Consider the following 24,325-nt stretch of genomic DNA (forward strand, 5'->3'; position numbering starts at 1 on the left):
AAATATTTAATTTTGAAATTAGTATTTAATTAATTAGTAGAATTAATTAAATATCTTTATTTGAGTGGGAGATAATAATCTGATAAGTTCAAATTGGATTTGAATTTAAAAGATTCATATTTATTCAAATAAATAATTGTATGTGATAATTAGTTAAAAATATAATATATTCAAATTTGAATTAATTATGAGGTTGTTGGATTTTATCTGATAAGGTAGTTTGAATAAATAATAAAATAATTGGGGAAAAATCAAATATCCCTAATTTATAGGGTGCGGCACGACACACACAGAACTTGGACTGTTTGTGGCGTGTAGCTATATAAAATCAGGGATAGATTTTTTACTTTTATTTATTTAATTAATGGAAAATTCAAAAGTTAGTTTTTGATATTTTCATTACTAAGATAATTAATTAATTAAAAGATAAATTGTAATTGTTTACATATTTATTTTTTAAAATTTGAATATTTTCTATTTAAGTTATATTTGTCAGAAAATAACAAGATACTGAATTTATTCGCTCTAAGAAAAGAACGATACTTTCCATCTCTCCCTGAAAAAGATACAGAACCAATCTCTGGCCTATTATCTTGATCTCGTGTGTTGAGTACATCAAGTTGAATCATAAATATTCAATCATTTATTCTCTTAGTGCCCACACACTTCTTGAGGTGTAGAGAACGTTGTGGAAGATCTTGGTGTGAGTACCTGGGAGCAACTTGGGTAGGAAGATCATTAATTTTATGAAAAAATAGCAAGGACACTTGATCGGCATCAAGAGGTATGTTCTTTATTCTTTTCTTGTTTATGATTAATGTATGTATATTAATGGATCTGCATACTTAAAAGTAGTTTAAATATGTTACAAAATTTTTGTTGTACACTGTGCCAACCCATCACTATTCCGCTGCGTCTTAGGAAACTCGTTCCTAATACTAGGTCCCATTCATTTTGGTGCCCCTAGGTTTAAACCAGCAATCCTCACCTCTTGGCCACTCGTCACGGTAGTGAACCGGACATAAAAATTTCAAACAAGCAGTGTGATGGGGATCAGCCATCTAGGATATGACGGATATCTACCGGTCATATATTTTTTAATCTACACCTACTATACTAATGTCTCTATGTAAACTTTCTACATCAATGTATACTTGTGCATGTGTCTCTATACTAACATACATTACAATAGTCATTTCATGTTGTAGCCACACAATAGAAGTTGACTTACCTAGAGTCGTTAGCTCTTAGTAGGATTTCACCGTCCAACGTATAGTCTAATTATTCTGAGTCAATGCTGTAATTATCCATACAGTATACTCAGATTAATTATGGCACTCATAATTCATTATTATTATTATTATTATTGGCAGTTTGGTCATTTTCAAAATCATTTGTAAGGATTAAAGATCCTTATTTGGTTTTAAACCCATTTAAGAAATTCAATTCGCAAAAATTTGAGACTAAACCCTAAGTCTCCGGGATACCTATCCTATGGTCTCGATACCTAGGCTCAGGTATTTTAATAGTATTTTCCATAATCAACTAAAAATTTTATTCTTTAAAACTTCCGCTATTAACCTATACTTTCAACAAGTCGGTTAAATATATAAATAATTTTAGCCGATATTATATGCAGAAAATACGAATTAAATTCCTCAATTATTTTTCAAGAAAGTAATGTCTTAATTTTCCTTTTATTTTTCTTGAGGTTTTAATCTCTAAAACTCATTTTAACAAAATAGCCTAATTTTAACTTAATTAGGAAAACCGTTAATAATTGCTTATCTTAACTAGTTAATTCTCTGAAGTCAATTAATCAAGTTTACTTACTAAAAATAATTTACTAAATTATGTTCTCAAAATATAGGATTTTAAACACTCTTTTAATTTAGTAAATTTATTAATAAATTAAATATTTTATTTTTAGAAAGAATAAAAATAATTCTCACTAAGTGTGAAAACCTTATTTTTCACATTTTTAACTACATACTTTGTTAGGTCATAACTCTAAATTTATTTACCTAGTTGTTACCAAAATTTTCTAATTAAATCTTTGGTAAAACATTTACGTCTCTATAAAATCTTAGGTCAAAAGAAGTATTTTTTATTGGTGAAAATAGTTTTCAAACATTGAGGTAAAAATGACCTTATTTTCTAGTCCTTATTTTTTTTTCCAAACTTTGGCACTTAATAACTCTCAAACCATTCAATAGTTTGATACCAAATTTTACAGAGGCTTACTAGGGTATGCCAAAAACATCTTCACCAAATTTTAGTAAAAACTGAGGTCATTTTTCCTTACAGTGCCTGTCCAAACTTTGTCCTAAAATTAAGAATACGAAAAGACATATTTTACCTAAAATTTGAAATAGCATAACTCACTCATTTCTAAACTTTTTTTAGTGTTTCAAAACCTCAAATTCATGTAATCCATCTCAAAAACATCAAAATACAATTTATTTTTACAAAATCAGTTATATAGTAGATGCTTGACTCGTTGGAAGTCAAGGCTCAAAACTTTTTTCTTTTTTTGTCATTTTAGGGTTTTCAACAAAACCCTTAGGGATTTTGTGTCCCCATTTTCACAAACATACAAGCTTCATAAAGATTATCAAGCAACTACCATAGCCTTATTACATCAACAATTAGAAAATTTAAGCATTAAATACACAAAATAATTCTTAAAAATAAAAACATACAAAAACAACCATAAAAAGTAAACTTTTTACCTCTTGTTGTTCTTGCTTTCTGTTTTGATGTTTCTACTAGCTTTAGAGCCTTCAAAACTCTTTCAAAACATTAAACCAACTCCCCGTACAACATATATAGTTATTTATTAAAATATCCATGATTAAAAACTTTATAAAAGTGAAGTTTTTGAATCTTTTACCTTAGGGAAACTCTTCCAAGATCAAGGCTTAAGCTTCCAAGGTTTCTTAGTGTTTTTGGTAGTTGAAAATGATGAGAAAACTTTAGAGAAATTTTTTGAAGAAGATAAGGGTGAGAGAAGAGAAGGGGGTCGGTTGGGGAGGGTGGAAGAACATAGACAACACAAAATGTTTGCTGTGGGGAGCCAATGAACGAGGAAACGATCCAGAATGCCATAGTGCCTTAGATCTATCTTATGTTAATCTATTAGTGGGATGTATTTGTTTATTTTTTAGGCGACATCAAATTATTTTTTGTTTTGACCATTGGATCTAAACTCTGCATGTATTTGCAATAAGGTCCCACTGTGTTTTCAAACAAAGTTATGAAATCCTTTTGAGCTATGATTAAATGTAGTAATTTAATGAAGATAGGAAATTATGGGCGTTATAAAGCTAAAGGTAGACCACCCATGAGTTGGAGGGCTTTGGATTTGCGCGTACATATTCGACCGGCTCAGCTGCCATGGTTAAGTTATTTTGAGGGACATAGGTTATGAGTCTATTTTGCTGCTTAGGCTGGCTTCTTTTGTAACTTTGGTTGTAATTGTCTTTCATTTAAAAGTAGCTTTGGGATCCCATGTAATAATTTAAAATTTCAATGAAAAGTTTATATCTTTCACCAAAAATTTTAATACCTAAATTTTTTATTAGCTTTCATTGCACTTTTGAGTCCAAATAACTCGCTTAACGAGTTAAGTACTACTTTAAACACACAATGTAATGACTCTGTATTAGTAGGGTGTTACAACTTGGTATCAGATCTATCAAGACTTTATGGTTCTTAATGATCGACCAAACATGTATGCTCATTGCTAAAGACAAGCTCGACTCATGGTTGGGTAACTGATGGGTTGAATACGTGTTTAACTTCTTCAGTAAGCTATTTTCCTTATCTGCATGCTAGATTAGGAAGCATGAAACATACTAATAGGGTATGGCCCTTGACTACTATGTGATTATGAAAAAGATGTACTTGTTAGCATTATTATTGCTTGTGAATGCTTTAATTGTTCAAGTTTGACCGTGGGATGGTTTTGAGGTTGTTAGCACTTCGTGATAAGTCGAAGTCGATGATAGTAGAAGTATTTAGAAATAGTGCTTTCGAGGCAATCAACAAGACTCTGTAGCAAGAGGGTAGAGGTGGATAATGTCATTGTTGAACCGTAGTCTGGTCCTCATACGGAGGGAACAGATGTTTTCTGATGTGTATGTTAGATTACAGAGACATGAGGAAGAGATAAGACAGTTGAGGCAATAGCTTCTGCGAAAGGATGTTGCTCAGCATGTGATCCCTACACCAGTACCATTAGTAGTGTGACCTGAAGTAGGGAATCGAATGAAAGCATTGGGGTGAAAGGTTATGGAAGTAACACCCTTTGACTTCAAGAGAGGTCTAGATCCACTTAGAGTTGAACTAAACACCAAGTAAGCATGAATAGTTCCATCCTAGAATTTATTAGGGTGGTAGGTAATGATAGAATGGCTTATCCCAAGTATACAATAAGTCGATGCTCGGATATGGTGGGAGGTTGAATCCCAGACACGCAGTGTAACACCCTGGATAACCAAGACCGTCACACTGTATGTTTGAAATAGTGCAAGGCTTGCTAACCAAGAAGTTTGAACCAAATGTGTTTCTAAGGTCAACTAATAGGTTAGGGTTAAACGATTTTGATCGTAAAATGGTTGAATTTCATTAAAATAAGAGTTTGATACATGGGATCCCAAAAATAATGTTTACATGGTGGTTACTGTAACGCCCTAAACTCCAGGGAACGTTACGGTATGCATTTTTAATAGTGCTAAACTCGCTACTCGAGTCATTTGGCCATAATCATGTAACTATGTAAGATTAGCGATTTAGGTTAAAAATTTTTGTTAAGATACAACATTTCACTAGAACGTTTACTGTATAAATTGGGATCCCAAAAATATAATATAAGGTTAATTACAACAAAATATTTACAACCAGCCGACCTAAGCGGCAAAATAGGGTTTAACCCTAGTTCCTCTTTAAACCCTCGACTGTAGTGGTCGAGCTACCGCATATGTACACATCGTCACCTAAGCTCTCCAACTCAAGGATGGTCCAGCTTTCTTTTGCCTTTACCTGCACCACATAGCACCCGTGAGCTGAAGCCCAGCAAGAAAACTCAATATGCTCATGAACAGTAATAACATGTCATCAAATCATAATGTGCATGCCTAGCAATAATATCCTTAATCACGCATGAAAGCAGGTGAAAATAAATGTTTGTGGAGTCCTGCACTATGAGTAGATGAATAGTAAGTCTCGCTCTATGAGGTAGATGACTAGTATGTCAATCTCGGTCAGATGACTAGTAAGTCAATCTCAGTCAGATGACTAGTAAGTCAATCTTTGTCAGATGACTAGTACGTCAATCTCTGTCAGATGACTAGTAAGTCAATCTCTGTCAGATGACTAGTAAGTCAATCTTGGAGGGCCCATACCCTCCTAGCCATGTGACGTGTAGGTCACCTTAGTCTTTCCGACTCTGGCTCTAAGTAACTAGCCTTTAGACTAGACAAGCACTTTTAGTTTTCATCGCACTTGAGGTCAGTCCGGCATTAATGCTCATGAGGAGTCATTCAATGCAGATGTTGCTTAGATATAATATTTTCTCGACTCTGCATTCATGACGCTTATGCCGCTCCTTACTCATAGGTTAGTAACACAGGACCAGTGCTCAGTACCGCTGTCGAACTTGATTAGTAAGTCACAGCTTCACAGACAGATCTGACACCATTGTCGATTCTAACTAGTAAGTCAGTGCCCTTCACAAGTAACCAAGATTTGCTAAGCATTTGATATTCAATCCATGTCCACATTTAAACACTCAACATGCCTCAATAATAACCATGCATGTCACATATGGGGTGCAGTTTTCTTACCTTTGGTTCGAGCGAGAAATAACAAATGAACGACCCTTGAGAATGATCGATCCTTTAATCCCTTAGCGGTCACTTAGTTACAACCAAATACAATCTCCGATTAATGAAATCCACAATAATAGGGTCTTGACCTAAACCTCACTCCCGGGACCCTGAATTGTACCCAAACGGTGAGTAGATTCGATCCCGAGCCATGGGAATTGAAACCCTGAGCCAAAAACATTTAAAAACACCCAAAACATGCATAAGAGAAAATAGGGTAGTGCTACAGCGCTACCCCCTAGCGCCTCAGCGTTAAAACCAGGGGAAGATTTGCCCTGGCTAGCACTGTAACGCTACCCTTTGGGCGCTGTAGCGCTAGCACCAGGCTGATCACCATGGTTTTTCCCTTCCTTTGAATCCTCCATTTTAAACATGAAAAATATGCTTCCAAACTTCTTTCAAACCCCCAAATGAACCCAAATACAATATACACAAGTCCTAGGCATCATAACCCAAGTATCCTTTGCCAAAAACTCCCATTGAAACTCAACTTTCAAGCCAAAAAACTAACTGAAACTCAAAGAGAAAACAGAGCAAGAACAAGAGATTCTATGGTCAAAAACTCACCTCAATTTCAGCTTAGGACCCTCTTCAATGGTAGAGCCTAACTCAAAACCTTCAAGGCTTGGTTCCCTAGCTTGGTTCCTTAAAAGAAGCTTCAAAATCCAAAGATAAATGGGAGAGAAATGATGCCGGGGGAAGGTGAAGGAGGCTCTATTTTTGGTTCACTTCCACAGCCTTCTAATGGCTATTTATAAGCTTAGGTGAAAAGACCTAAATGCTCTCATGCCTAAATAAAAGCCTTAACAGCCACCAAGGGAAAAATCATCATTTATCGCCTATCTCGTTAATCATAATTAACACCTTCCAATTCCCGCTATTCTCAATAGTCTCAAATGCTAATAAATCATCTCCCATTACCCTTTAATTTCCATTGATGTTCTAATCCTCAAATTACCCCAAGACTCACCCCGAGCTCCAAAACTAATCCCGTTATGACTAGACCGATAACTTGCATTCAAAGATCGTGCCATGCCGAATGGCTCGAAAAAATCCACATATAATGTGGTATTATTTATAATTCACCCACATGCACGAAAATACACAATTACGCCCTCAACGAGCCAAATTACCAAAATGCCCTTATAATAAAATGTGGACCCATATGCATGCATTTATCATCATATAATAATATAATTGACATAAACATGCATATACTCATTTAAATGGCATAATAAATCAATTATGGCCCTCTCGGCCTCCTAATCAAGGTCTTAAACCTTATTAGAGATTCGGGGGCATTTCAGTTACAACCCTCAAAAGCTAATACAATAGCAGCTACCCTAAATGGCAAAATAAAATTTTGGCTCTAGTCCCTGTAATTCCCTCGACTGCGGCGGTCGAGCGGCTGCCGATGTACACTCTGCCCCCAAAGCTCTCTAACTCATGGCAAGTCCAGCTTACCCTTGACTTTACCTGCACCACGTAGCACCCGTGAGCCAAGGCTCAGCAAGAAAACCATAATCAACAAGCATAGATAACAAACGAGTGTACATATTAAACTTTAGAATAATCAGTACAATTAACAGTAGAATACAAGTACTAAACTAGGCAATAATAATAGTTTAATCTAAACATATAAACCAATCTTAATACAATTAATTAGGTGTCAGCGCCCTTAGGCCGAGCCCTCTGGTTATTTAGCTGATCTCGACTCGCATAGGCCGAGCTGCTTTCAATATAATCAACATCAGCCCCGACTGCCTTAGGTCGTACTTTCACATCACACATAATAGATGTACAGGTTATAGAACACATATGTTCATTTTCAGGGAATCTCACAACTCAGGTGCAATTTTCTTACCTCGAGTCCTGTGCAGAGGATCTGGAGCGATTCCGAGCTCAATCCTCAATCCCGAGCCTTAACGGTAACCCTAGTCACAAGCGACAATGGATAACTTTAAAAATATAATCCAAATAAATGCTTTGGAATAAAATACTAGCCTCCCGGACCTCAAATTCTACTAAATGAGGTAGTAGAATTCGTCCTGAGCACTTAAGTTTAGTCCCCGAACCTAAAAACAAATCTTTGCTATGGTTGCCTAGGCGGGCCGCGACCTGGCCCTAAGGGTCGCAACGTGCCCCAAGTCAGAGGCGCCACCCTCTTGTCCCATGGAGAGGTGACCCACGACTTGCGCCCCTAGGCTCGCAACACGCCGACAAGTGAGCAAGTCCCCCCACGACCTTTTGGGTCACGCAGGCCACGATGCCCATGAACTTGGTCGCGGCGTGGCCCCGTGAACACAAAAATCCATGGGTTTCTCTGCATTTCACCCAACTCAACTCAACAAAAACCCCTTGAACCCTAGAGCCAAACCCAGAATTGAGTCTAGGACTCTTAACCACACAACCTAGACATAAAAATCACCCAAAATTCTACTAAAATTACCATCCCAAATCAACAATCAATCAACATTGAAAAACCCAATCAAACTCATCCTAACAATCAAAATTTCTAGATGAATTAAGGAAAAATTCTTACCTCTGTTAATAGACTCAATCCTTGTCAATTCCTTAACTGGTCGTAGCATAATTTCTCAGACTTTCCTGCTAAATCCCTAGGCTTTTCCTTCAAAATTCCTTCAGCTTCAAAGCACAAGAGAGGGGGAGAGAGAGAGAGAGAGTGAGAAGTTTCTCAGATAATCTAGCTTAACCTAGAAACTTCCTAACCATATCCCTTAACCAAAAGTCCAAATTACCCTTGATATTAACCCAACCCTTTTGTTGGCCATAAGGGCTAAATGGTCATTTGCCCCGTTTCCCGCTAATTTCTCGAGTCGTCCTATGAATTCTCAATTAAACCTGACATGCCCAACTAATCACAAAACACTTACTTGTTACTCGATATATCCCACACTATTCATGAAATTCCCAAAATACCCTTAGGCTCACCCTGAGCCGAGTATTAAACTCCGTTGTGACTATTCCGCTAATCATCCCGACTCGCTAATCAAGGAACTAAAACCTATTAGCATTTTTGGGTCATTACAACTATCCTCTCCTACTGAAAATTTCATCCTCAAAATTTACCTGAATAACTCGGGATACTGATCTCGCATAGATATCTCTATCGCCCAAGTCACTTCCTCGACCTTACTATTCCTCCATATGACTTTGATTAGAGGAATCGTCTTGTTTCTCATAACCTTATCCTTATGGTCTAGGATCTGAACTGGTCGCTCCTCATACGATAAATCGGTATATAGCTCTAGGTCCTCATATCCCAATACATGGGTCATATCTGAGACGTACTTTTGAAGCATTGAGATGTGGAATACATCGTGAACTCCTAATAATGATGGTGGCAAAGCCAATCTATAGGCTACTTGCTCGATCCTCTCCAGGATCACAAAAGGTCCTTTGAATCTAGGGCTCAGCTTGCCCTTTTTCCCAAATCTCCTCATCCCTTGCAATGGTGAAACTCGCAGAAACACGTGGTCCCCTACTTGGAATTCCACATCCCTACACTTAGGATCAGCGTAGGTTTTCTGTCTGCTCTACGAAGTGAGCTTTCGAGCTCAGATCTTCTTAATAGCTTCATTAGTCTTCTGAAACATCTCTAGTCCCAAATACTTCCTCTCCCCCATCTCATCCCAATGAATGAGAGATCTACACTTCCTTCCATACAACATCTCATATGGTACTTCTCCAATCGTTGATTGATAACTATTGTTGTACGAAAAATCAATCAACGGGACGTACTTACTCCAAGACCTCTCGAAGTTTAACACACATAATATCTTAATTGTCCTCTCAGACTGTTCGTTTGTTTGAGGATGAAAGGTTTTACTGAACTTCAACTGAGTTCGCATAGCCCTCTATAAGACACCCCAAAACTTGGAGGTAAATATGGGATCCCGGTCCAATACTATAGACTTAGGAACCCCATGGAGACGTACAATCTCCCTCACATACAACTCCGCATACTGATCCACTGTATATAAGTCATCCTCACAGGAAGAAAGTGAGCTGACTTGGTGTACCTGTCTACTATCACCTACACCGAGTCTTGTTGCCTCACCGTCATGGGCAAACCTATTGCGAATTGTACCCTGAAAGCATATGTAGTTGACATTGTTTTAAGAAATAAATAAATAAATTGAATTTTTTATGCATATATTTTATGGACTATATAATTCTGTGATAATATTATGTAATTATCAGAAAAAATCCTAAGTTCATATATATGATCTCAAACACGTATTGGTACGAGAGGATTGTGTTTGAGATAAATGAACTTGAATAGTTCGCAGTAAATAAAATAAAGGAATCTTTAGATTAATTTCTAGAAGTATGGTCCACTTGTATTATGAATACATGTGATCTAGATCCTGATTACTAGTGTAGTAGGACACTTTAGTGGAGGTACTTTATATATTAGAGAATATATAGAACTAGACCAGATATTTTTATTAATACTTAGTTAAATACCATTTTCAAGTATTGACTAAATATATCAACTGATTACAAATAGATCTTAATCCTGAAGTTACTATGAACTCCTGTCTGTCAGAATGATCAGGCTAGAAACTTTTGTTTTGGAAACTCATTAATGTAAATGGCTGGGGACATAGTATACAAATATGAAATCTATACCTTCTAATAAGAGATTGAATAATGGTTCTCTTAAGGGTTTACTTTTGTGACTGAAAGGTTATTAACCTCCAATTCATAATTTAGTTATGAATTAACCTTCACTAGTAAAGTCAATGGAACTTAAGGAAACAAGATATAATTAAAAGGGTAAAATGGTAATTTAATTCCTGATTAATTATGAACCATTGTTAGAGGGTTAATTTGTATGTAATGATTATATCAATTGATGCTTTATTTTATAAAGTACTCAGTAAATGAAATGTCTATAATTGCAAGAGTGCAGTCTCATATTTATAATGGAGTAATCATGAGACTAATAAATTAAGATTATTTAAGTAAAGAGTTTAATTAATAATCCCAAATTTATTGGAGCTTGGAATTATAAGTCCACAGCTCCCCACAGCGGCTCTATCAACACTATTAAAGACAATAGTTGAAATAAAGGGAAAATGGTTGAAAGGCATATTTAAGAAGAAATTTGTTCTTCGGGCCAAATATGCAATTATGATATAATAGTGATTAATTAATTAATTACAGTTTAGTTGTAATTAACAAAATTAATTAATATTGAATTATTATGTAATTTTAGAAATTAAATTAATTTTTGAAATTATATTAAATAATTAATTAATTATAATTTTCAAAATTATAATAAATTAAATATTTAATTTTGAAATTATTAATTAATTTAAATTGGTTTTTATTAATTGGTAGAATTAAATAAATATCTTTATTTGAGAGTGAGATAATAATCTCATAAGTTTAAATTAGATTTGAATTTAAAAGATTGATATTTATTCAAATAATTGTATTTGGTAATTAGTTTAAATAATTATATTTGGTAATTATATTTGGATTTTTATTTGATAATGTAGTTTGAATAAATAATCAAATAATTATGGAAAAATCAAATATCCCTAAAATATAGGGTCGTAGACGACTCACAGTCCATGGACTGTGTGTGGCATGTACTACACATTTTTCAGGGATAAATTTTTCAAATTTTATTAATTTAATTAATGAAAATTCAAAAGTTCGTTTTTGGATATTTTCATTAATGAGATAATTAATTAATTGAAATATAAATTGTAAATTGGTTATAGATTTATTTTTTAAATTTAAATATTTTCTATTTAAGTTAGACTTATCAGAAAACAAGAAGACACTCTGTTGTTTGCTCTAAAAGAAAATAATGATACTTTTCCATCTCTCCCTGAAAAGGATAAAGAACCAATCTCAGGCCTATTTTCTTGATCGCATTTGTTGAGTACATCAAGTAGAATCAGAAATTAACTATCCTTTATTCTCTACGTACCCACACACTTCTTGAGGTGTAGAGAACGTTGTGGAAGATCTTGGTGTGAGTACCTTGGAGCAGCTTGGATAGGAAGTTTTTTCAAATTATGAAAATATAGCAAGCACATTTGATAGTCATCATGAGGTATGTTTTCTATTCTTTTCTTGTTTATGATTAATGTATGTATATTAATGGATTTGCATATTTAAAGATAGTTTAAATATGTTACAAAAAAAAATTTCTACACTGGGCCAACCCACCACCATTCCACTGCGTATTAGGAAACTCGTTCCTAACAATTTGTACTTCTGTGCATCCATTAATTACTGTGTGGGCATAATATGCATTCTTATGTTATTGTAATATGTGTGAATGTATATATGTATGTATGATTAAAGTTTATTCTTATGGGTCGTTAATTATATGGTGTTTTGGGATTAGGAATTGTTCCCAAATTTTCTAGATGAAAAATGTAGGTCATTTTGGGGTATAGGAATTTTTTTGTAATTTAATTTTCGGCATTAAATTATTGAAAAGATTTTGTAAGGCCTGAGCCCCAGGTTCCGTCCCCAGAAGCTCGAGCTTAAGCCTAGTCGCGAGCCCCTGCGCGCACCCGCGCCCCTGCGCCTGCTGCTATCGTGCGCACCCGCGCCCTTGCACTGCCAGACCCACGCGCACCCGCACCCCTATGCCTGCCAGCCCTTCGTGCCCATGCCAAGCCACCAGCTGCAGCCACAGCTTGCAGCAGCCACTTGCCTCCTGCCCTATGCCGAGCCTCATGCAGCCGTCCCTAGGGTATCTAAACCCTAGGGCTTGCATCTAAGATATCCATTTAAATTATGGCCTAATTAAATTTAGCCCATAATTAAAAATTATTTTATTTTGAATTAATTTTTTGAGCCCAAATTCAAAATTGGGCCTAATAACTTATTGGGCATTAAAACCCAAGTTAATTATTCTTAAAATTTGTTTAAGATAATTAAAAGTTATTTTAATACACAATTAAACGGATAAATGGCTTAACGGATCAAGACTACTTGTGAAGGCCCAAAGTTGAAGATAGAGATCTCTTTAGGTATTAGTCTCTTACATTTTTGTGTATATTTTGCAATTGTTGTAATTTTTCTAGAAATACCCAAGACACCTGGCTCGTATTTATTTATTTAGTATTTATTTATTTAAATGTTTGAATGTGATGAAATTGTTTAATACTTTATCATGCATTTTTGATATGTCATATATATTACCCACACAGTATTTAAAATTATGCATGCATCTCATATGAGTATAAACATGTCTTAGGATTGTCCTTTGTGATTATATGCTTTACGTGATGAACCATATAATAATAAATCTAGTTTTAACTAGTTCAAGAGCGGAAATAGATTTTAAAAGTTGTTTAATTTTGTAGTAGTTAATAAAATTATTTTATTAAATAATAAATGATATTCCTAGTAATTATAGCAAATTAAAATTGAATTAATTAAGGCATAGTTCTGTAATTTTAATTTTGCTTAATTTGATTAGTAATTATTGTTAGGAAAATGTAATTTGCCTCAATGGAAATTGGCAAGAAAAATACAAATCTAGACAAAATATTACAAATAAATAATTATTGATTAAAAAGTGTTACAACTCTATGACAAAAAATTCATGTAAATATAGAGAAAGAGGTAGAAGATGATAGAGTAGAAAATACAACTCTAAGACAAAAAGATACAAATAAACTAGAAGTAGTAGAATGAAAGATATAGATGAGATTACAAATCTAAAACAAAAGATACAAATAAAAGAGTAAATAGAGAATAATAGAAGAAATGAAAAGCAATAGAATTAAAGAATAAGAACAAGAACAAGAACAAGAACAATGAACAAAGAACTCTCACTCACACAACCAAAGTGAAGAGTGTTGGGGATCACCAACTTGAACAAGGTTTGAAACCTTTGTCCAAAAGCTTATTTCCCCCTAACTCAAGCACTAAGGGATCTCTCACAAATTTTGGAAATGCTTTCTAGAATAATCAAGCCTCTAGGTGTTTTCTAGCCAATTGCTCTAATGGATAGAAAAGTTGTTTCTTTCAAGTGAGCAATAGGCTCCTATTTATAGAATTTTGAGACACCATTTGATTTCAAATTCCACCAACCCCCATGGCTGTTACCAATGATTAATTGGATGTTTATAGAATTAATATAGAGATTTGGGACTTATTTGGCTGTTGGAAACATTCAAAATTGGATAAAGCTGAAGTTTGAAAAATGTTGTCAGCCGCTCTGGCCGCGGCCTGAAAAACACTGGCCGCAGCCCATGATGTTTTTCTGCCTCTTGGGTCGCGGCCTGAAAAACACTAGCCGCGGCCCAAGACGTTTTTGCCGCAACCAATTTTCTAAATTTACCAAAATGTTATAAATTCATTCCCACTTGATTTTGTAACTTTCATACACATTATGGGTGTTAAAATCACATCTCTAAGAACCATTTCACATATGGCTACATGAAATTCATCTCAATATTATGTAACAACAAATCTACACAACAATGGGTAATATTTGGAAGTTACAAATTTGTGATTGAATTTGTAACACCAAATATATTACATATTTGGATATTTCACATATATCTAAATAATGTAACTCTCTATGATATGTTACAGTATGTGACACTCTCTATCACATTTATTTAATCTAAAACATTATATTATAAAATAATATAATATTACATTATATTATAAATAATATAACATTCCCCCACTAGATTAAATAATTTATCTATTGTAACACTTATTTAATCAATCAAACATTAAATAAAATATAATATTATATTCCCTGACTTTATTAAATACTCACTCTCTATAGAAACCTTTGCATTGATGCATAAAGTAAAATGTCTTTCGACTTGAATTTAACCTTAGTGTAATTATCACAAAGATTGTTGAAATTTTGGTTGCTAAAGCATTGAACCACTATCCCTTGATAACAAATCGTTGATGACACACACACCTTTGCTATGTTCACTATACACCTCAATGTCTCAATTTTGCACTGTTAATGGCCATATGCACATTCCATTCATAGACTTTTCTTGAAAATGACTCCCAATTCTCATGAGGGGCAGCACCACCCCTAGGTTTATATAGGTAGAACTCTTATAGTATTTTGTTACGCTAAAATACTTGTCTTTTCAAGACTGAGTTCTATTAAAAATCCTTTCAGTTTTAACCCTCAATTTGGTAACACACTAGTACTCATATCTCAGATGGGACAAAATTTGAGTACTACTACTATTCACTTGATTGATTTGTTATTACCTATTCAACCTAATACTAGTTTGGTTACTAGTATTAAGATAGGTTACTGTAGTGCACCAATTTTTTTTTTAGTTTATTAAAATTTTTGGTGTTTTATTTTATTTAAGTGTTAAGTGTGGTGAATTGTTTTATTTAAATGTTGTTTATTTTATTTAGTTGTTGTTTGTTTTATTTTATTGTTTGTTATTTTATTTAATTGTTAGAATTGTTTGGTATAATCTTTTTTAATTTAAAATTGTTAACTATTTGCTTGATTACCTATTTTTAATTTGTGAATAATTGTGTAAATTATTTATTTTACTATTAGTGTTACATTTTAAATAAGTGTGACAATTAATGTGATTAAAATAGGTTATTTTTTTTAATTTTAAGTGTGTGCCGAAATGTGTGTGTGTGTGTATGTGAATGTGTTTTATTTTTCTATTATTAATTTATTTAGTTATTGTTCCCATTATAGAAAAGGAAAGGGTAGTATGAATCTAGACCTAATGTGAGCCTTGAGCATTTTTGTCTTTTTATGAAAAGAAAAGAAAATAGAAAAGAAAATAAATATAAGTTGTCAACTTGTAGGAAAAGATGACATGGTTGATTTTTGATTTGGTTCACATTAGGATAAGGGTTTAGGTGAGGTGTAAGGAGAGGAAATGATGGGATTTAGCTTAAATTATGGGATAGGAATTTGGCTTTTCACACTTGAGTCCTTTTCTTAAGGTTAGGTCACTAGAGGCTATAAATAGGAGAGTATGGAACCCTTGGCATTCTTTTCCTTGTGGCTGCCTAAAATTAGAGAGAAGGAGAGAGAGAGAGAGGCGTGAAAGAGAGAGAAAGTGAAGGAGAAAGGAAGAAGAAGAAGGATGTCCTAGGTATGGTTTTCTTATGGTTCCTTGTTATTTTTCTTTAGATTAAGGTTTATCTTTCCCATCATCTTAAGTCTTTTTTTTATGTCTTCTTCTTCATGGGTTTCAAAAACCCTAGGGTATTCAAGGGTGATTATCACTTGGGTGTTGATCAAGTTGTGTTCTTGATTTTACAATCAAGAGAGGTATTGAATCTCTACCCCTAATGCTATGGTGTTCTCTTGAGTTATTAGATTTGTGGATATTTTTCAATATGTTGATGCATGGGAGATTGATCTAGGCGTGGGTAGGGGTTTATTGTGTTGGTTTGATTTTTTTTGTTTGTTCATAATATGTGTAATGAGAAGATTATTGAAATATGATGTTGATGATATTCTATGATTTTATGTATGTATGTTTCGGGCTATGTGGTTTGGGCATATTGGGTTGTTTTATTTTGTGTCACATTTACATGTTTGAAACATGCTAGGTTTCATGTGTATATAGATGAGGTTTTTGTGTAAATTATTGTTGGGTATCCTAGGTGTTTCGGCCTAGGGGCGATGTTCAAGCATAATTTTTTTCTTATATGTTTTAAATCAATTATGAATCTAGAAACATGATAGGGTGTATATGGGATTTTGTATTAATATATGATGCTATGCATGAAAAATAATAGGAACAAGTTAGGTTTAATATAAAATCATATATGAGGATTTGTGTTATGTTATTCATGCATGTTGTATTATTATTTTGTTGGGTTGCATGCATGAACTCATTAGAAAAATAATAAGGTTTTATAAGGTTGTATATGAATATGTGTTAGTTATGTTCTTTCAATTTTTTTTGTATAATAAGAGCATGTTAGGATTTGTGAATTATTGTGTTTATGAAACATGAATGATCTTGTATGAATTTCATGAGGCATGAGGTAAAAGATAATATTCATGGTGATTTATGCTTGCTGATTTTGTGATTAAAAGGTGAAAAAATTGATGAAATAAGGATATGTATGCATACGAATGACTCTAATGATATGTGATGTTTGTGGAAATAAAATGGTGTTTTAATTCACAATTAAAATGATGTTTTTGCACAAATAATTACCTACTGATTTTTTGTTATATTTTTGAGGAAATATGAGTTTTAAAAATAAGGATGGTGATTTTAATGATAAATTTGATTGCTGGAATTTTTGTTTAAAAATGTAAAGTGTGTTTCAATAAAATGCATTTTATTGGTATTTTGAAATAAATAAATAACCTAAACAATGGTAAAACTTAAAAGTGATATTTTTGATATAACATGAGTGGTTATTTTACAAGTTATGATTTTCTTTAATTGGATTAAGAAAAATGTTATATTTAATTCACTTGTGATTTTTAAATAATGGCTGAAAGTTTAGTTTAAGAAGTTTTAAATAGTTATTTAATTTTCACATATGAATTTGTGTTACATAAAATTAAGTATTAAAAGTAATTCGAACAAAATATATTTTTCCCACACTTAAAATTATTTTTTTCCCACATAAAATTAAGTAATTCTATTAACTTAAATTAAATTGTTATTTTCTAAGGAGACATGATAATCATAGGTATTTTTCTTTTTAAAATAATTTACAATGCCTTTGCTTTCTTTATAATTTAAAAATAATAAATGGGTCTTTTATATATTTTTAATGGCTAAATAAAAAAAAATTTATGAAATAAAAAGAATGTCTTGGGAGATTTAATCAACCTAGTAATTTTAAGAAGATAAACAATGGAAAACAAAACATGCTACAAGTCTATTATTTTTTAAAAATGGTAGAAGTAAGACGCATGAAATTATCGTTTTAAAAAAAAAACGCCACATTTACGCAACGTTCCCACATATGCATGTTACATGCAAATTCACTTTTACGTCCAAAATAATGTCTATTATGCAACCATGTAGTTTTTATAGAAAGATCATGCATGCAATATAGGTAGAATGAGCATTATTTTTTTTATGACCTTATGTGTAATTAAGCATATGTGTATGTTGTGTGTAACTCCTACCATGTGTGCATGACCCATGCACACATGATTTTTATGAGAGGGAAAAATAGTAATTATATGAAGCTAAGAAATGTTGTTTTGATTATGGTATAGGCTCGTTGAGAAGTTGTGGTTTTACTTAGCTTGGACCTGAGGTAAGGAAGTTAGATTGAATTTATGATTGTTATATTATGAATGGTAAGACTGTTATGTGAATGAAATGATATGAATTATGAATGCCATAATGTGATGATATGTTGGCTTGTATGAATATTGTATGATATGAATGGATGTTAGCGTGATGAACGCGACACATCAAAATGGGTTGCTAAGGATAAAGAAGACGTAACCCGAGTAGCTAAGGATAGGAAGACGTAACTCCATGGGCGGACGCGCCGAGGTTATTCAAGGACCAGAGACTCTTGTTTACCTCAAATGGTGGCATGGACAAGTTAGCAGGCCATGTTCACAAGGAATTGTTCATGATTATGTTATGTTGTTTGGTGATGCTTATGATTATGTTATGATGTTTGATGATGTTTATGATTTTGTTATGATGTTATGATGTTTATGATATGATGGTGGCATTATGTTTATGTTTATGATATTGATGCCAATTTTATGATGATGCTATGATGTATAAAGATGAATGATAGTATTTGTAAATTGTTGTATCTTACTTGCTTGTTGTTTGTACTTCCTTACTGGGCTTTTAGCTCACCCCCTTACTTTCCCTTCCAGATAGCAAATAAGTTTCTCTATGGCACGTTTGGTGATGTGGGGAGTTCTGTCATCCTGGTGTGTATGTCATGGGGCATCCTATGGATGAAAAATGGTCAATTCTAAACGCCATTTTCTTTTAGTGATGTTACGTTTAATGAGACTTTTCAAACTTGTCTATGGGACTTAAACTTTTCTTTGTTTTAGAACTTTGCATAAAACTGATATTTTCTTTTAAAACTTTTGGGCCCAATTTGCATGCTTTAAGCGAGACCCCACAGTAACCTTTATAATAAGTGGCTTTCTATTATAAACCCTTGAAAATGTGAATGTTTTATTAAGTACTAGTTAAGGGCGTTTTACAGTTACCATCAACCGTGAATCTCTTTAGGGAGTCTATGTCCCATCCCTTGAGATGAAGAAATGATTCTATTTGAATCATTTCTTTTCTCATGTATGCATACTTAGACACTCATTATTTTTATTCAAACTTTGGTTCTATAGTTTGATTAAAATAGTGATTTTGACCATAGTCAACACCCTCACTATTTTATAGTTCAATATCTAAGATAAACGTTTGAATATTAATTCTAGAAACCTCTTTCTTTCTATAATTCTCCTTTATGTTTTAAATTGATTCCTTCTTGAATCAAAATATTACAAACAATAACTTTAGACACCAAGCATGTCTAGATTTGTTCATTCTATACACATATAGCCAATGTGATTTAGAATGTGGAATTCCAAATCACCTATTTGATAGGATGACTGAATGAATCAATTTTTATCATCAAAATAAATTTATTAACTTTTGGAGCATCACCCCCACATTTCTTTCATAGTGATAATCACTTTTAAGAAGAAATTTCTTCATTTTTATTAAGTAATTTATCCTCCAACATAAATCTAGACTTATGATTCTCAAAGTTCATCATGAGTCATCTGAGCCACATGATAAAATCTCAATATAAAACCTCAAGGTCTATCTTGATTTATTTACGTGCACACTTCTTTCAAAGAACATTTTACTTAGTTTCTTTCTTTTATGTATTTCACAAGATAAAAATGTGAACACAAAAGTTTTGTGAGAATTTCTCAAACAAATAATCACACTATGAAATAATAGGTCTACACTCTTCCTTATTATTTTAACAAGTTCATTTTAAAACTTTGTTAATATCTCACACAAATGTCTCATAGCAAAATAAAGAATTATTATAGAATAATACTTTAATTTTATTGATAGCTTTCAAGAGTACAAGATTTTATTGCAAAATAATAATTTCCCAACAAGGCACATAAACATGGTAATCATGCTAGGATCTCTTCTTCATTTTCAATAGCATTCTCATGTGGGTCCTTTCGGTACCTACATACTCTAGCATAGTGTCTGAATTCTCCACAAACAAAAAATGACTTCTCACTTCTTTGAATTGTCCATGATATCTTTTTGGACATAAAGGGATCCCTTTACCTTTTTTGTTATTGTTGCCCTTGGGATTCTTGTGTGAAACTGCATTGGCCTTGGAAGTCTTATCTTTAGACTTATTCACACCCTTGTCTCTTATTCTCGATTCCTCTTCAATTCTAATGTGTTTTTGGATCTCTTCCAAAGTGTAATCCTCATTCTTATGGAGGATTCTTTTCCTATAGCTCCTCCAAGTTGGTGGTAATTTTGCCACTATTGCACCAACTTGAAAGGCCTCGGGAAGCTCAATCTTGAGAACTTTCAACTTGTTCACAATTACTTGTAACTCATGAATTTGAGGTAAAAGAGTTTTCCCATAAATGAAAGAAATTCAAAATATTGAGAAATTAAGAACTTTCTTGTACCTTCTTCCTCGGCCTTGTACTTACTCTCCAAGGCATCCCAAATCTCCTTCGCGGATTTGGTATTGGTATAGAGGTCATATATCCTATCAGATAGGGCATAAATGATATGACCCCTACAAAGAAAGTTGTCCTCTTCTCTCTTCCCTCTTTTCTTCACCTCCTCAGGAGTCTCTTTGTCAGATGGCTCGGCTAGAGGTGCCAAGGATGACTCAAGGATGTAGGATATCTTGAGTGTTGTCAAAATAAATTTCACCTTATCTTGCCACCTAGTGAAATTGGATCCATCAAACCTATCCAACCTCACTAGGTCTTGGTTCATGATCTTGATTGTCTCACCTTCCATTGAAACAAAAAGGGGTAAGCTTTTGAATGTTAGGAAAATATAATTTGCCATAATGGAAATTGGCAAGAAAAATACAACTCTAGACAACATAATACAAATAAATAATTATTGATTAAAAAGTGTTACAACTCTATGATAAAAAATACATGTAAATATAGAGAAAGAGGTAGAAGATGATAGAAGTAGAAAATACAACTCTAAGACAAAAAGATACAAGTAAACTAGAAGTAGTAGAATGAAAGATATAGATGAGATTACAAATCTAAAACAAAATATACAAATAAAAGAGTAAATAGACAATAATAGAAGAAATGAAAAGCAATAGAATTAAAGAATAAGAACAAGAACAATGAACAAAGAACTCTCACTCACACAACCAAAGTGAAGAGTGTTGGGGATCACCAACTTGAACAAGGTTTGAAACCTTTGTCCAAAAGCTTATTTCCCCCTAACTCAAGCACTAAGGGATCTCTCATAGATTTTGGAAATGCTTTCTGGAATAATCAAGCCTCTAGGTGTTTTCTAGCGAAGTGCTCTAATGGATAGAAAAGTTGTGTCTTTCAAGTGAGCAATAGGCTCCTATTTATAGAGTTTTGAGACACCCTTTGAATTTCAAATTCCACCAACCCCCATGGTTATTACCAATGATTAATTGGATGCTTATGGAATTAAAATAGATATTTGGGAGTTACTTGGATGTTGGAAATGTTCAAAATTAGATAAAACCGAAGTTTGAACAATGTTGTCAGCCGCTCTGGCCGCGACGTGAAAAACATTGGCCATAGCCCATGATGTTTTTCTGCCTCTTGGGCCGTGGCCTAAAAAACACTGGCCGCGGCCCAAGACGTTTTTTCAGCAACCATTTTTCAAATTTACCAAAACGTTCCAAATTCATTGCCACTTTATTTTGTAACTTCCATACACATTATGGGAGTTAAAATCACATCTCTAACAACCATTTCACATATGGCTTTAAGAAATTTATCTCAATATTGTGTAACAACAAATCTACACAACAATGGGTAATATTTTGAAGTTACAAATTTGTGATTGAATTTGTAATACCAAATATGTTACATATTTGGATATTTCACATATATCTAAATAATGTAACTCTCTATTATATGTTACAATATGTGACACTCTCTATCACATTTATTTAATCTAAAACATTATATTATAAAATAATATAATATTACATTATATTAAAAAAAATATAACAATTATTAGAATATCATTTGCTAAAAATAGATCACTTTATTTTTACAAACCAATTAAAAAGCATAGGATGTTTTGAGAAAACAGATATCTTAAAAATAGTGAGTGGGAGAGTGAGTTATGACAATAAGTCCCATGGTCTCCATTATTTGTTGGCATTTAGGTATCATGGAGAGGGTCTCGCGGAACCATTGCTTGTGTCCCCCTAAGGAAGGCTTTCGACTGTGTTATTCTCAAGGAAAACTTCTTTTTCAAAAATAGGATTTAATGATGTATTTAAAGTTTGACAGACCCTAAGGCACACTCTTGAGTTAAGTCATTGATCTAAAATAATGGGTTACACTCACAAGGTACATTAGGCTTTCAAGCAGACTAGTGTATTTTTTACCAAACAAGTAGTTGTTTATAAGTAAAAAAAGATACGTTGATTTAAGTGTTCACTTATAAATTTGAGAACTTGTCTCAAAATTAATTTGGAATTAGTCTGACCTACACTAAGGCTGGTCCATTAATGTTCAAATTAATCAATCGTGGTATTAGTAATTATTTTTTATGTGTTCTTTAATTGTTGCATTCATGCATCACATTTACTATTTTGAAAATAAACTAATATTTGTTATATGCATAAATTCATTTTTGTTTATTTATTTATTTTCAGCAATCATGTCTAGCTCAAATCCTGTATCTTCTTTACTTGCTCATGAAAAGTTGACTGGTGAAAACTACATGTAATGGAAATCAAACTTGAACATTGTATTAATATGTAAGAATCACAAATTTTTCTTGACTGAGGAATGTCCTGAAGTGCCTCCCGCAACTGCTACCAAAACTCAAAGGGAAAAGTTTGATAATTGGATCTTATCAAACAACAAAACAAAGTGTTATATGCTTGCAAGTATGATCGATGTGCTCAGAAAGAAGTTTGAAGACACTGAGACTGCTTATGATATCTGGGATTCCCTTCAAGATATGTTTGGGTAGCAGTCAGATCAGTGCAGGCATGAGGCCACCAGATCCGACATGACCAAGAAAATGAAGAAAGAAGTTTCTACCATAGAATATGTACTAGACATGATAAATATAATGCACGATGCCATTATACATGGGGCAACCATTGATGAAAGGACGCAAGTGAGCATTATACTTGAATCGATTTCTCTAGCTTTCAATGGTTTCACAACCAACTATGTCATGAACAAATTATCATATAACATGACACAGTTGTTGAATGAATTGCAAACTTATGAATCTCTCAACAAATGTTCTGATAAACTAGGAGAAGCAAATGTTGCTAATTCTAACCCATCCTCTTCAAAGCCTAAAACTAAAAAGAGGAAAAATGGAAATGAAAAAGACAAGAATTCAAAGAAGCCTAAAAAGTCATCCAAAGGCAAATAGAACAAGAACACCAAAAGCTCCAAAAAGAAGACTCCTAAAGGGACTTGTTTTCACTATGGAGGAGATGGTCACTGGAAGAGAAACTGTCCAAAGTATCTCGCTGACCTAAAAGAGAAAAATAAAGGTAAATTTGATTTACTTGTGTTAGAAGCTTGTTTAGTGGAAGACAATTCGTCATCATGGATAGTAGATTCAGGAGCCACTAATCATGTTTGTTTTTCTCTACAGATTCTTAGTTTGACGAGGAAGCTTGCTGATAGAGAGGTGACTATAAGGGTAGGCAGTTGTCCAATTGTCTCTGCAACAGCAGTTGGAATAGCCTGTCTGGAATTGAAGAAGTATAAATTTCTTTTTTTAGAGAACGTTTATTATATTCCTAGATTTTCTAGAAATTTAATTTCTGTTTCTATGTTTCATGAACAAGGTTTTAAAATTTCTTTGAATAATAATTAGATTTTTATTTAATGATATGGTATTAAGATATGTTCTGCAAATTCTATTGATGGGCTTTATAAACTTCAAGCTAAAGAAAAATCTGCTTATAATTCAGAATTATTTAAAACAGCTAATCCTAGATCTATTAAACGACAAAAGACTGATTCCGATAGTGAAACATATTTGTGGCACTTGAGATTGGGCCATATTGGTCTAGAAATAATTAATAAGCTTGTAAAGGATGGTCCTTGAGGAGAACTATCTATTGGATCTCTTCCTGTTTGTGAATCCTGTCTAGAAGGCATGGTGACCAAGAGAACTTTCTCTGCTAAAGGTTCAAGAGATACAGAACCACTTCAGCTAGTACATACGGATGTA

At 33.3% G+C, this 24,325-nt stretch overlaps 1 long non-coding RNA gene across 3 annotated transcripts; it reads left to right on the plus strand.

The window, feature by feature from the left end:
• The first annotated feature begins 15,762 nt into the window (after nt 1–15,762).
• On the plus strand, nt 15,763–24,011 carry LOC133821396 (uncharacterized). Of its 3 annotated transcripts, XR_009887537.1 has the most exons (6): nt 15,763–16,009; nt 16,122–16,188; nt 18,115–18,155; nt 18,742–18,835; nt 22,773–23,636; nt 23,741–24,011. It is a non-coding gene; the product is annotated as an uncharacterized LOC133821396 (long non-coding RNA). The 3 variants fall into 3 exon arrangements; XR_009887539.1 differs by lacking the exon at nt 18,742–18,835; XR_009887538.1 differs by lacking the exons at nt 18,742–18,835; nt 22,773–23,636; nt 23,741–24,011 and adding an exon at nt 18,298–18,734.
• The last annotated feature ends 314 nt before the right edge of the window (nt 24,012–24,325 follow it).

This window comes from Humulus lupulus, chromosome 3, assembly GCF_963169125.1.
Source record: "Humulus lupulus chromosome 3, drHumLupu1.1, whole genome shotgun sequence".
NCBI classification, from domain to species: Eukaryota; Viridiplantae; Streptophyta; class Magnoliopsida; order Rosales; family Cannabaceae; genus Humulus; species Humulus lupulus.